The sequence below is a fragment of the Doryrhamphus excisus genome, chromosome 12 (assembly GCF_030265055.1).
Source record: "Doryrhamphus excisus isolate RoL2022-K1 chromosome 12, RoL_Dexc_1.0, whole genome shotgun sequence".
Lineage (NCBI taxonomy): Eukaryota > Metazoa > Chordata > Actinopteri > Syngnathiformes > Syngnathidae > Doryrhamphus > Doryrhamphus excisus.
In genome coordinates, this window is record NC_080477.1 from 2,555,053 (window position 1) to 2,569,231 (window position 14,179).

Consider the following 14,179-nt stretch of genomic DNA (forward strand, 5'->3'; position numbering starts at 1 on the left):
GGGGGGGGGGGGGGGGTTATGTATCATACCAGTATACCCATAACCAGCCAGTTTTCAAAACGCTCCTATGAGGCAGGATTACCCGTACTGTACAGCTGAGCAAATCAAGCGCTCCTTTTTTCTCCGGCCTGTGATGTTGACTTGTGGTTGACTGGTAAACAAACACAGGAAGTCATGTGACACGGTAGTTGTACCAAATTGTTATCGCGGTCTGGAACCGATGAGCTGCCATAAACGAGGGACAGCTTGTGTCTGTTGGAAGTATGCTAACGAAACTAAACGTAAACATGACTTCCTGATGGCGTTAAGGCCTCCTCGCATGAAATACGACAAACTCGAATCCTTGGCGAGCTTTCCACGCATCGACCAAATGCATCAGATAAAAGCGAAACATGCGAATGAATGAAGAATGTTGTCAAACACGACCTATAATTAGCATTCCGAGGGGCGTTCTTCCCCCAAAGCAGTTACCATGGAGAGGAACACTTGGTTGGAGGTTTCACTGAGGATGAGGATGATGATGATGATGTTGGGGCTTTGAAGCCAATCGCTTTTTGCTGCAGTGACAAAACACGCCTGGAACACCAAAACAACATCCAGGATCGGAATGAATCAAATACACAAAATCACATTTATTATAATTATTGGGGGTGTCTTGTTGGATGGTTGGATGGTTGGATGGATGATGGATGTTGGATGGTTGGATGGATGATGGATGTTGGATGGTTGGATGGATGATGGATGTTGGATGGATGTTGGATGGATGTTGGATGGTTGGATGGATGATGGATGGATGTTGGATGGTGGATGTTGGATGTTGGATGGTTGGATGGATGATGGTTGGATGGTGGAATGATGGATGGTTGATGGATGTTAGATGGTTGGATGGATGGATGATGGATGGTTGGATGGTTGGATGGTTGGATGATGAATGGTTGGATGATGGATGGTTGGATGGATGATGGATGGTGGATGGTTGGATGGTTGGATGATGGATGGTTGGATGATGGATGGTTGGATGGTTGGATGATGGATGGTTGGATGGATGATGGATGATGGATGGTGGATGGTTGGATGGTTGGATGATGGATGGTTGGATGATGGATGGTTGGATTATGGATGGTTGGATGGATGATGGATGGTGGATGGTTGGATGGTTGGATGGATGAATGGTTGGATGATTGGATGATGGATGATGGATGATGGATGGTTGGATGGATGATGGATGATGGATGGTTGGATGGTTGGATGATGGATGGTTGGATGATGGATGGTTGGATGGTGGATGGTTGGATGATGGATGATGGATAGTTGGATGATGGATGGTTGGATGGATGAATGGTTGGATGATTGGATGATGGATAGTTGGATGATGGATGGTTGGATGGATGATGGATGATGGATGGTTGGATGATGGATGATGGATGGTTGGATGATGGATGGTTGGATGGATGTTGGATGGTTGGATGATGGATGGTTGGATGGATGGTGGATGGTTGGACGATGGATGATGGATGATGGATGGTTGGATGATGGATGGTTGGATGATGGATGGTTGGATGATGGATGGTTGGATGGTTGGATGATGGACCCTGAAAGATCAGCCCAACTCATCAGTCCCAGGACGGCTGGCTTTGAAAACATCTCAATGAATGAGTTAATAAGACAACGCTTACGAAACAGCAAACGGGAATAGGATGCAGTAATGATTCCGAGTCATCGTGGAAGTACACGGGAGTCAAATGTGCGAGATAGCAGAATGCAACACTAATTCCGGCGGGGGGGGGGGAAATAGCAACTCTGGGGGCATAGAAAGCATAAACACAGGAAATTATTCATAGCCTCAAAGCCGTGTTCTTCACAGGCTTGGCACGAACACGGAACGAACACGACTGAAAACACACACACACACGCACACACACACACACACACACACACACACACACACACACACGCGTTGTGCAGCAGGCTTGGGAGCGCCGTCTCTGGAGTGCAGCTCAGTCTTCCAGTCTGCTCAATATTGCATGAGCCCCCACTAAAGTTGAACCCTGCTTTTGTTTTAGTTAAGCAGCAAGACGGCGAATAGACGACGGCGGCGCCATCAGAGGAACGATTCCATGAACGGCGCTCGACTTTCGGCGGCGTGGGCGGAGCAGTACCGTGTTCCAAAGACGTGTATTGACTGGGAATGGAAGCATCTGGCCCGTGAAGACAATACGTGCATCCCCTAATGAGCGACTGCGAGGGATTGTGTGGGTTCGTGTACGAGTACGTGTGATGATGGAGCCTCTGACAGTAACAGAGATAACAACTGATGCAAACCGTCGGATTGGAGGAGGATTTATTCTGTTCTGCTTGGTGACCAGTGAGTCAGCCTCTACTTCTTAAAGCCAAGACTAGATCCCATTCATCATACAGTCTGGCATCATAAGCACAGGATATTCACAACATATTTGCATATTTCTGCTCAAAACATGATTTTTATTTGGTGGAAAAAACCTGCTGCTGTGTTCCTAAGCTCCACATTTAGACCATTTATAGGTAGAACACTAGATTGCTCCATATTGGTACTAATTTGGATCTTTTTCTTCAAACCAATACTTGCTACTTTTACTACTTCTCCAGACCGATATTGTACCCGTCACTAAGAAGGACTGGAACCAATGAGGATGAGACCAAGTGTACCTGCTGATTTGTCAATCAAATATCCTGACATGACTGCCAGCACATCACTACTACCAGGAGAACCAGAGGATAGAGGGGGAGGAGCCACCTGCTGTGGCCCAGCAAGGTGCACCATATTCGGGCACACGCTTGACTGGGGTTGACTATGGCCTGTTCTTATAAAAACTACTGTGGTGTACTACTACTGTAGTATTCTGGTCAGTAGGTGTACATTGGGACATGACATGACATTACCAACATGATGAATGGACAAAAAGTTTCATCTCCCATTCTGTGTGGAAGTGGTACCCTTTTGGTTTTATACTTTGTCCTCCTGGGCAACTTTCGTGGCTAAATTAGTTTTAATATCCTAATATAGTCAAAGTCGTCTATGAACCTGGCAGCTAGTGGCTGCATTCACAAAACACAGGGGGGTAATTGTAGGTCATCCATGTGTTAATTTTAAACCACACAACCTTTGGGCTGTCCTCTGGGCATGGTATGTCATGCAGATGGGTGCGTCTCCATTTAGGGTGCGTCACTATTTAGACATTTTATTAGCTTCATATAACCGGAAAACATAATTAATAATTACTGATTTTCTTCACTTTAGAATCCATCAACTGGAGGCTAACCAGTTAGCTCGGTTGAAGGCCGTGCTCAAAGTGTCCCGGCAGTGAGCCCCTAGTTTGCGCATTACAGTTACGCAATGTGATGTAACGAATAAGAGACGTTCAGGGGTGACTATAGGGGTGTTATTTCATGTCTACAAGGCTCTAATAGCGCTATAAAAACATACTTGGAAAGTCCAACAGGTTTTACATTCTCCAAATACAGAAACATTCCCGCCTTCTACTACTACGTCGCTCCAGTAAAAGAGGAAGAACTAAATGAAAAAAGGAATACGGCCAGCATATCAATTCCATCAATTAATTATTATTATCATTATCAATTGCATTTGCAGCAAAGCATAGCAACAAGTCGATGATTATGACTGTAACTAAGCAGAAACAAATCCATTTCCTGCCACACGAGCACCCTTGCAGCCATGAATGCTCCATTCATTAGCGTCCGGGTAAGCTTATTAATCATCCAACAGGCAATTAGCAAGCTGTTAGCATTGGCAGCTGGTATGTAAATGTATCCCTGGCTTAATATCCTCCTCAGATAATAAAGGAAACATTATGAAAATGAGCTTTGCCACCATGTGAGCGATCGACGCCATTAATCGTGCTTCACTCTTCCAAGTGTTTGGACGGGCCGATGGCGGTGTGACGGCCTGGCACGGAGCTTATACGCCAGCCTGCGTGACAATTTATGGGGCGTTCCGATGCCTCCCCCAGCCCTTCTGGATCACAGAGGCTGGCAGAGGGGAACCGAGGGCCGGCAAGGCTGCATGGGAATATTCCACATCGGGAATATTTACAATGAAAAGCACAAAACAAGATGCTCCTTTTGTATCGGCCTCCGCCGCCCACGGCCACACCCTGCGGCCACACCTTGTGGCCACACGAGCGCAAGACAAGCCAGGATGTTTTGGCAGCGTGGAGCAGAATTCAGCGTCCAACATTGCTAACATTGCTAACATTGCTAACATTGCTAATGACGCTTGGGCTTGACATCCATCACAGCAACGCTCAGAAAGGCGAGCCAACATGGCGGCATGCCATTTCCCTTTGCTCCTCGCTGCTAATCTATGCAACGCAGGCACAAGGGTGGTGGGGGCTTGGAAGGACCAGAGACAACCGTAATTGAAGTGTGTGGGGGGGGCAGTCATGACCTTCTGACATGGACGCATGACACATCGACTGTCATGGTCATGTCCATCCCCCCCCATCCGTTCTGGTATTCCGGGGCCCGCTTTCATGGGAGCAGATCCTCACAGGGTGGAATCAAACCCGGCAATATCTATACCATGCTCAAGGGCACCCCTGAAGTCAGACCTGACAGACGAGTGCTGTGCTAAAGCTCGGTATCTTAGCTTCAGCTCAGTTGGAAGCGACGGACGTGGGCAAATGCAGAGCTTTTCCTAGCGTACACTCACGGCCAAAAAGTTAAGACCAGGGCCCCTCAGGTAAATCCAATGGAGAAGATTTGGGGACGGGGACGGGGACGGGGGGTAGTCATGACCTTCTGACATGGACGCATGACACATCGACTGTCATGGTCATGTCCATCCCCCCCATCCGTTCTGGTATTCCGGGGCCCGCTTTCATGGGAGCAGATCCTCACGGGGTGGAATCAAACCCGGCAATATCTATACCATGCTCAAGGGCACCCCTGAAGTCAGACCTGACAGACGAGTGCTGTGCTAAAGCTCGGTATCTTAGCTTCAGCTCAGTTGGAAGCGACGGATGTGGGCAAAATGCAGAGCTTTTCCTAGCGTACGCTCACGGCCAAAAAGTTAAGACCAGGGCCCCTCAGGTAAATCCAATGGAGAAGATTTGGGGACGGGGACGGGGACGGGGGGTAGTCATGACCTTCTGACATGGACGCATGACACATCGACTGTCATGGTCATGTCCATCCCCCCCATCCGTTCTGGTATTCCGGGGCCCGCTTTCATGGGAGCAGATCCTCACGGGGTGGAATCAAACCCGGCAATATCTATACCATGCTCAAGGGCACCCGTGAAGTCAGACCTGACAGACGAGTGCTGTGCTAAAGCTCGGTATCTTAGCTTCAGCTCAGTTGGAAGCGATGGACGTGGGCAAAATGCAGAGCTTTTCCTAGCGTACGCTCACGGCCAAAAAGTTAAGACCAGGGCCCCTCAGGTAAATCCAATGGAGAAGATTTGGGGACGGGGACGGGGGGTAGTCATGACCTTCTGACATGGACGCATGACACATCGACTGTCATGGTCATGTCCATCCCCCCCATCCGTTCTGGTATTCCGGGGCCCGCTTTCATGGGAGCAGATCCTCACGGGGTGGAATCAAACCCGGCAATATCTATACCATGCTCAAGGGCACCCCTGAAGTCAGACCTGACAGACGAGTGCTGTGCTAAAGCTCGGTATCTTAGCTTCAGCTCAGTTGGAAGCGATGGACGTGGGCAAATGCAGAGCTTTTCCTAGCGTACACTCACGGCCAAAAAGTTAAGACCAGGGCCCCTCAGGTAAATCCAATGGAGAAGATTTGGGGACGGGGACGGGGGGTAGTCATGACCTTCTGACATGGACGCATGACACATCGACTGTCATGGTCATGTCCATCCCCCCCATCCGTTCTGGTATTCCGGGGCCCGCTTTCATGGGAGCAGATCCTCACAGGGTGGAATCAAACCCGGCAATATCTATACCATGCTCAAGGGCACCCCTGAAGTCAGACCTGACAGACGAGTGCTGTGCTAAAGCTCGGTATCTTAGCTTCAGCTCAGTTGGAAGCGACGGATGTGGGCAAAATGCAGAGCTTTTCCTAGCGTACACTCACGGCCAAAAAGTTAAGACCAGGGCCCCTCAGGTAAATCCAATGGAGAAGATTTGGGGACGGGGACGGGGACGGGGGGTAGTCATGACCTTCTGACATGACACATCGACTGTCATGGTCATGTCCATCCCCCCCATCCATTCTGGTATTCCGGGGCCCGCTTTCATGGGAGCAGATCCTCACAGGGTGGAATCAAACCCGGCAATATCTATACCATGCTCAAGGGCACCCCTGAAGTCAGACCTGACAGACGAGTGCTGTGCTAAAGCTCGGTATCTTAGCTTCAGCTCAGTTGGAAGCGATGGACGTGGGCAAATGCAGAGCTTTTCCTAGCGTACGCTCACGGCCAAAAAGTTAAGACCAGGGCCCCTCAGGTAAATCCAATGGAGAAGATTTGGGGACGGGGACGGGGACGGGGGGTAGTCATGACCTTCTGACATGGACGCATGACACATCGACTGTCATGGTCATGTCCATCCCCCCCATCCGTTCTGGCATTCCGGGGCCCGCTTTCATGGGAGCAGATCCTCACAGGGTGGAATCAAACCCGGCAATATCTATTCCATGCTCAAGGGCACCTCTGAAGTCAGACCTGACAGACGAGTGCTGTGCTAAAGCTCGGTATCTTAGCTTCAGCTCAGTTGGAAGCGACGGATGTGGGCAAAATGCAGAGCTTTTCCTAGCGTACACTCACGGCCAAAAAGTTAAGACCAGGGCCCCTCAGGTAAATCCAATGGAGAAGATTTGGGGACAGGGACAGGGACAGGGACGGGGACGTATCCATCCGGTGTCAATGGAACAATGTAGCACATAAGTGACGGGGATCAATCACGTCAAGGAAAACACAAACCACAAAGCAACTGGTGCTAAAGGTAGCTGCTAGCTAAATGCTAACGTCAGACTGATCGACTCCATCAGGATTTTTCATTCCGAAGAAAAACCCGTGCAAAACACACTTTGGACAATTCAGGTGCAGCCCGTTCGATGACATCCGTGAGAAACGTGCTAACCGTCTGGATCGTTTACGCGTTGCCTAAGAAGCAGCCACACCGAGCGCTCGTACATTGAAATATGTCCGCCTGTCCACAGGGCGTGGCATTCTCCCCGCATGCTTCCGTGGTCTGCCTGCAGCGTGTACTGATTTATTGACGCTGGCCGACGCGGGAAGGCGATAGCAGATAGCGTAGCGGGAATCCGCCACGCCGCCGCTGATGTGAAAAGCAGCTGAAATGCTTGTGGTTGCTCCCCGAGGAGGCGCTGATTTGAAGGGCGTACTTCAGAGGACTTGGGATCCTGGCCGTGAAATGGAGCCGCATCACGTTCAAACCCAAGGCATGCAAATGGCTGCCGGGACGGAGGAATCAATCACCGTTTCAAGGTTCCTGTCCAAGAAATTTGGATGCACGCTATTGAGTTTCATTCGGCAAAATCCTCACGCTTCCATCACAGCAGGCTTGAATCGCACTCAGTAGCGGGAATACCGTCAGCTATCAAGCCGCATCAATCCAGGAGAAAATCCCCTACGAATCAAAAACCAGGCTCTTTTGTGACAAGCACAGTTGAGAATCGGCGACTGTGCAATCAATGAGGCGTTTGAGTAACGCCTGGCCCGTTAGAGCCAACCAAATTGCAGCGGAAGGCTGGGAAGTGTGTCATGCATTGTGGGAAAGGACGGCTTAAAATAGAAAGACCGCTTAGCCGAGCACAATCCCATAAAATCAATAGCGACAGCGAGGCTGGATTGTTTCAAACCAGGAACAAGCGTGGCTCCGATAGAGAGCACCCAATATGGACGTCTGGGCGGGTAAGACGCCGAGTCACGAGTCCGGAGGAAGTCACGGAGAGAGGCGGAGAAAAGACAGACTGGGGTGTCCAAACCTCAGAATCCTATAGCGGTCTACGTGCTACAGAACGTAGAGGTTCTTCGTCGTGTCCAACAAACGCTACAGGCGCTTTCGTTTTTGTCAGCTTTCGTACGTCTTTGAGTCGTGCGTACGGCCAACGTGTGTCTTTGGCGAGCTAGCTAGTCATGGCTGCTGCCACCAAGTACAAATGTCATATTTAACTTTCAACAAGGGCTGCATGGTGGTTGTGTGGTTAGCGTGCAGACCTCACAGCTAGGAGACCCAGGTTCAATTCCACCCTCGGCCATCTCTGTGTGGAGTTTCCATGTTCTCCCTGTGCATGCGTGGGTTTTCTCCGGGTACTCCGGTTTCCTCCCACATTCCAAAAACATGCTAGGTTAATTAGCCACTCCAAATTGTCCATAGGTATGAATGTGAGTGTGAATGGTTGTTTGTCTATATGTGCCCTGTGATTGGCTGGCCACCAGTCCAGGGTGTACCCCGCCTCTCGCCCCAAGACAGCTGGGATAGGCTCCAGCAACCCCCCAGATTGCTGGGATAGGCTCCAGCAACCCCCCAGACAGCTGGGATAGGCTCCAGCAACCCCCCAGACAGCTGGGATAGGCTCCAGCAACTCCCCAGACAGCTGGGATAGGCTCCAGCAACTCCCCCAGACAGCTTGCATAGGCTCCAGCAACTCCCCAGACAGCTGGGATGGGCTCCAGCAACCACCCAGACAGCTGGGATGGGCTCCAGCAACCACCCAGACAGCTGGGATGGGCTCCAGCAACTCCCCAGACAGCTGGGATGGGCTCCAGCAACTCCCCAGACAGCTGGGATAGGCTCCAGCAACTCCCCAGACAGCTGGGATAGGCTCCAGCAACTCCCCCAGACAGCTGGGATAGGCTCCAGCAACTCCCCCAGACAGCTGGGATAGGCTCCAGCAACCCCCCCAGACAGCTGGCATAGGCTCCAGCAACTCCCCTAGACAGCTGGGATAGGCTCCAGCAACTCCCCAGACAGCTTGCATAGGCTCCAGCAACCCCCCCAGACAGCTGGGATAGGCTCCAGGACCCCTTGAGGATAAGCGGTAGAAAATGAATGAATGAACTTCCAACAAATCAACCAATGTAGAACATATTTCCAAACAATATATCCAATCATGCCAGGGACCCTTTATGGGGTCCATGGGGGCTGCAGGCCTGGTTTCATTTCTTTCAAATATCACAAATAAGTGTGGCGACCGGCCACACGTTCATCCTGCATTCAGACCGCAGACTTTGTGTTCTGAGACTGAAGGGGAAGATCAGTTTGAGCTCCAGCCGGGAGTCCAACTCTCCTCATCAGTATGGATGTGGTCTCCTCATCCCCAACAACAACAGAGGCAGCGGGATGAAAAGGAGCACGGATCCTTTAATAAAACAGGACCAGGATGAAACCTTGTGAAGCCACATTCCCTTCATTCTGCACCAGCCCGCTCTTCAAAGGCAGGGAACGTTCCCGCAGGCTTCCTCGTAGATCACGCCGGCCTGGCCTGGCTGGGCAGGCGCGAGCACACACACGCACACACACACGCACACACACACACACACGTATGTGCACACATCCAAGCCCATGCTAACACGACTTCCAGCCCATTTCCTTGCAGATCAGAGAAGTCAAGCTTGTGTTTATCAAGGGTTGGTAGCCTTAAGAATACGGGAGGGTCCCAGACCCAAGGCCAGCGGACCCTCACACATTCATCGATTACTCAATTCCCCAACTAACTGCAGCGATGGGAAAGTGTTTGGCCCGTTCTTGACTTCAATGTTTCAGATCAAACGTCAACATTAGTCAATAACTGAGTGCTAAATGTTGTTTTTTTATCGTTTTTTATGACGGTAGAACATAAATGGCCCTGTGCGACGCAGAATTCATGCTTCCGTTGATCACAGCAAGTCTTCCAGGTCCTGAAGCAGCAACACAGCCCCAGACCGTCACACTACCACCACCATATTTTACTCTTGACTCTGTGATGGTCTTTGTCTGCCAGATGTAATGGAGCACACACCTTCCAAAAAGTTCGGTTTACCCTCAAGCTTCAGTTCTTCCAGACGCCATGAAACCCAGCCAGCTTCCTGTCTTCCTGTCCCAGACATGTGACCAAGCAGGTACTCATGACGAAGATGAAATGCATGCTGGGAAGTCTCTTATCCAGGACTTAGATCGGATCCTTTCAGCATGTTCTATGCACCTTGTCATCATCACATGACTATGACCTCATCACTGCTATGAGGAGAACCAGAGCATACCAGGAGCGACCAGGCGTGGCCCAGCAAGGTGGACTGTATTCGGGCACACAAGCAGCCGGTGTGGTGGGGGTCTTTGGCAAACCTTTACGACTTAGCGGCAAGCCAAAAACCTACCACTTCCACAAGAACTGAGAGAGAACCTGTTTTGCCGACTCTACCTCATGGAGGGTGAAAGGTAACGTCATCTAACGTCGACGACCGCGATTCGACTTCTCACCCGTGGAACAGGGATCGTTTATTCAATCATTTTTGGAAAACAAGGTGACGTAACGAGGACCAACCGTACATCTGAATCCTGTCTACCAGGACCATGGAAGATCTCCGTCCTACAGTAATATGACCCCAACCCCCCATGCTGTTTATCCCATGTGATCGCCGAGCGGATCCTCAGGGACGGCAGGGCAGGACGCGTCCCCGTAGACCAGACCTTGACTCCAGCCTGGTCCCTCCTGGCCTGCAGACCTGCTTCATGGTGAAGAACATCAAGCAGGAACTGCTGCACCGGGTGAGACAGGAGAAGACCAAGGATTGGAGTGTGGCGAGGAACGGGGGTTATCTACACCTGAACTTTCTGTGGAGAACCCCCCCTCCCCCCCCGATAATGGACTTCCACGACATGTCCCGGATCTCCAGGGAGGATTTGGTGCTTTATTGGGAAGATGTTTCTCCTGCCGGGACTGCAAATGAGCCAAGTCACCAAAGAGCATGTTACTTTTTTTCCCCGCTTCCTTCATCTCAGCCCATTTCTTCCCACTCGGGTCTGCCAGGAATAACCTTCAAGTGACCTTTAAAGCGCGTGAATAATTGAAATCCTATTTTCATATCAATGCAGGAGTCAAGCCAGGCAATTATCTTCTATCTGTGTACTTTGCTGTCGGAGCAAATCATAATAAAGTCATCTCCTGAGAGCCGGAGAAGGAGATGAGGAACACGCGGCGTGGAGAAGCCACGGGCGGCCAAAAGGCTCCGTGCGGGAAGAATATTCAAGCCGAGGAAAAACAGACGACACGACGCTTTGCTTGCCGATGATGAAAGGGATGAATAATTCCCAAATAAGCAGCACATCAGCCACGGAGGGGAAGCCATTCCGTGCCGCTTCTTCAGGAGGAGCGTCTGCGTCGGGAACCCGGAGAGGCCTTCAGCTTGGACGCTCCGCTCCAGCTTTTCTCTTGTCCTCATCCACGGCCATCCCAGATCCCAAATCGTGGAGCAGACTCAGGCAGACGGAAATGTTAGAGGAGCATCAGGGAAAAATGTGAAATTCCCGCTGGTGCTCATTAAAATTCAGCAGCGCGGTGCCCCCGCAACCCCCCAAGCACCCCCCCGCCGCCGCCTGCACTTCCTTCCCACTCTCATTTTCTCCCGTCTGTTCCGTAAGCCATCATCTCACCTTTCTGCCTCCGTGGACTGGCCATCATGGCCGCCGTGCATTCCTTTCCGGCAGCAAAGATGATGATGCAGGAACAGGACCCCCCCCCCCCCCCAATGATGGAGACTACCAAAGCCTGGTTGCTGTTCCGTATGATGGAATTATGTCATATCCAGAAATCCCATAACATTATTAATAGCTAAAAATAGCTCCGATAACAATCCTTTTTTTACGCTCAAATGTGGCAAGATTACCCAGACTGTGCAGGTGAGCAAATGAAGCGCTCATTTTCCCTTCCTGCTTGTGACGTTACGTTGTCGTAACATTCCCTGAGCTCACTTTCCCAGGAAGACATTTGGAGTGCTGGTTGTACCAAATGCTCCGCGATGAGGGGAAATAAAACGAGCATGCAAAAAAAACTTATCGGCTACCTGAAACGCCAGCCGCATCGCCGCAACGCCGCAACGCCGCAACGCCGCACTCAGCAGGTAACCTAACAGGCATGTTTTGGGAATGTGGGTGGAAACCGGAGTACCCTATCCCTAACCCAGAGATGCCAAGTAGAGATTCCAACCATGTCTTCCCATCTCCTGACTGTGTGGCCTGCATGCTAACCACTCATCCACCGTGCAACAAAGAAAGGAGCTGCAAATTTGAGGAATTTATTCAGGAAAATGTTTTAATATTGTAAGAATCAAGTCGAAATATTATGGAAATAAAGTCATAGCATGACAAGAAAAGAATGTAAATATTGTAATATGGGGTGGGGGGGCAATAGAAGTAATGTAAGGAGTAGAAGTTCATGCTAATATGCTAATGTCCAACTCCTCCATCCCATAAAGACAAATGGCGTATTGGGACTGATTCCTAGCCGATGTAGGTCCTGCTGTACTGGGAATCATCTTGACAGTCGTAACCAGAAAGAGGTGGTACGCCTGTCATGGGGGGGTGTGGGGGGGGGCAACTTCAGCAGGTTAATTAAGAGGCTTAATTAAAGTTAGCATACTTCATTCAGGAAGTCAATCCAACAGAACACTCTGATGCGCTTTAATTAACTCGCTTCTTTTTCTGGCGGCGTGGGAACACAAAGCAGCAGGTGGAACACCCCCCCCAAATAAAATCACCTGGTACACGAAGGGCATGTGACTTGACTTCCTGAAATAACGCTACGCTACTAGAACACGTGATGGCCAGGTCATGTGACATCACTGCTGGGCCGTTCTGGTTCAATGCTGTGGTTCTTAACTGGTTCCACTTCAATGACGAGCAGACATCCCAAAATTCTGCATAAACTTCTCAAATATTGGATGAATTCAGGAAATGACATTTAATCATTCATTTACTTTTCAAACGGCAATACTTTTAGTATTTGGTATTATTTGGACTCATCTTTTATGGCACATTAAATATTGTCTTTAGATTGTCTTCATATTGCGTTTATATTCTTTATATTATATTGTGCTGATATTGTGTTAATATTATATTGTGGCTATACGTACACATGGAAACTACCAACTTTCCCCCCTTCTTTAGTAATTAGCAGTAGAACATACATAAGTTTCAGGAAAACATTTGCTCCCAACTAACAGCTTTTTGTGAAAAGATGCATTTTGAGCAAAACTTTCACTATGACACAAATATTTATTTGCTTTTGTGATTATTTAGCTGAAATATTTCAAGTATAACTACACCTAAATATCCAATATTGTATTGTAATAAAATATGTCATCTATACCAACATAAACAACACAATTGATGCTGACATCATAACCCCCCCCCCCCAGGAGGTTGCCTACAAACATATTTGTTGAAGAAAGCCCAATTAGCCGAGCACACTAAAAGGTATGAATATCATTAAGACATATTCCGAGCTAATTAGTTTGCTCATGCGGGAGAAGGAGAGAGAAAATAACCAACGTTGCATTCAATTTTCTCTTTTGTTAATTTGCACCCCCCCCCCGCTGGGAGAGGTAAAATAACCCCCAGTCAGACTTTCCTTTTATGCCGTTCATAATAACACGCTTGCTTTTTCAACCATGATTTGCATAAAATGGGAATGGGCTGGAAACGGGACAAAATGGCCTCCATTTTGGGTGGTGCTGTTCCTGCTTCTTCTAGGAATATGATAACACCCCCCCCCCACCCCATCCTGCTCTCCCATGGGAGAGATGCCCCAGCTCCTCTCTCCCATCTTCAAGGTTCACTCCCCTCTGCCCCCCCCCCCAAAGAACACCACGCTTCCACAGTCGACACAAAGCAGCCATTTTCCCGACATCAAACCTCATTCCCAAATCGTTCCTCAAACAAAAACACGGAGCGAAGCAAAGGTACTAAAGGAGACACATCGACAAGCTCCGGGCTGCTGTTGACAAGCGGAAGCTTGCACGTGCACGTGCGCGTGCACGTCGTGTTTACGATCACATGACGGAACTTCCTGCTGTCGAGACCGAGACCTTTCTGATTCAGATTTGACTGTGCACACCAGGAGGCGAGAAGAACTGGATCCAAGCAGGACTTCATTGATTTGTCCCAATCAAACATCATGACGTGTCCACCAGCAGGAGAACCAGAGGCTAGAGGGGG